We start from the raw sequence: 1555 nt of genomic DNA on the forward strand, positions 1-1555 counted from the left end.
TATTTATTATTTTTTTAGTTTGAAAAATCACTGACAAAATATATTTTAATTTTAATTAAAATAAATTTTATCAATTTTTTTAAATGTAAGTAATTTTTTTTGGTATATTTGTTTAATTTATAGATCTAAATATATTTTGTTTCAGAAAATGTTTAGGGATTTATCGTTCAAAATATAAATGTTCATTGAGTTTTTTTTTCTCTGGATTTTTCTATTATTTTACCACATTAACCAGTTGTATATGTTATAAAAATGTATTTAACAAGTTTTAGAATGTCCAAGAAATTATTTAACATGTTTTGAAATATCAAAGATTTTATTTTTGCAAAAATTGTCCAAAAATTTAATAATTTCAAACACTAAAATTTATTGAATTTTTTTAGATTTTTCTAATGTAAATAATATTATAATCATACAAACTACTGTCCACGTCACCCCTCAATTAGGTTGACATATCAAGACTCTATGACAAGATCACAATAATTTTAAAGTGAACTTAATTGGCGCACTTTCAAACCAAAGTTGAGGATTATTTTATAGACATCAAGTTTTGTTGCTTCATTTAGGTCTGAATTCATATGTTTTGTTATGTACTAAAGGGCCTTTGGCTTAGCGGTATCGTAGCTCTTGGCTTTCTAGGAGGTCAAGGGTTCAAACATTACCATAGGTGAGGAGGATGTGTGAATTTATTTGTTGCATTTGCCGTATATAAATATTATATACTTAAAAAAAGTTATGTAATGTTTCATATATTAAATTCTTTTTATATAAGTTTTGATAAAATGGTATATATATGTATTTTTGGTTCATAATTTCTATTCAATTGTAGGCTATTTTCACAATATATGAATTTAATACATACTATTATATTTTAAAATAGGATTGAAGATTCTTCAAAATAAACATGAGATGTCAAACTTTTAAAGAATTAATGGAAAAAGTCTAAAAAACCCTAATGGACTTTAGTGTTTTGAACGATTAAATTTTTGGACAATTTTTTGAAACAAATAAATCATTGGATATTCCAGAACCTGCTAAATAAGTTCTTTAACATTTCAAAATATGTTAAATACATTTTATTAGTGGAAAAAGTCTGGAAAAAAACACAATGGACTTTTATATTTTGAATGATCAAGTCCTTAAACATTTTTTGAATGAAAAAAGTACTTACATTTATAAAAAAATAAATATACCATTCTCATTATTCTTCCTAAAATATACAAAAGTTGTATCCAAAACATAATAATCTGCATAAAAAATTTAGACATAATTTTACCAAAAAGTTGAACCAAAATATATAACAAAAATTAATTTCAACAAACCATAAGAATCAAATTTATAGTTTGCTTTTAATATTAATATTAATATTAATATTAATTTAAATTATTTTGTTGATGAAAATACCAAGTTGTAGAGTTAAAAGTGTAGTGATTATATTAATACGTAATATTATTACAAGGCATATCCCTGGACTGAACAAGTCATAGATTCACTCATTGAGTTATTGGGCTTGGACTCCTCACACAACATAATGAGACTTTTAACGTTGTAATGA

The sequence above is a fragment of the Cynara cardunculus genome (assembly GCF_001531365.2).
Source record: "Cynara cardunculus var. scolymus isolate 2C chromosome LG 3, CcrdV1, whole genome shotgun sequence".
NCBI lineage: Eukaryota > Viridiplantae > Streptophyta > Magnoliopsida > Asterales > Asteraceae > Cynara > Cynara cardunculus.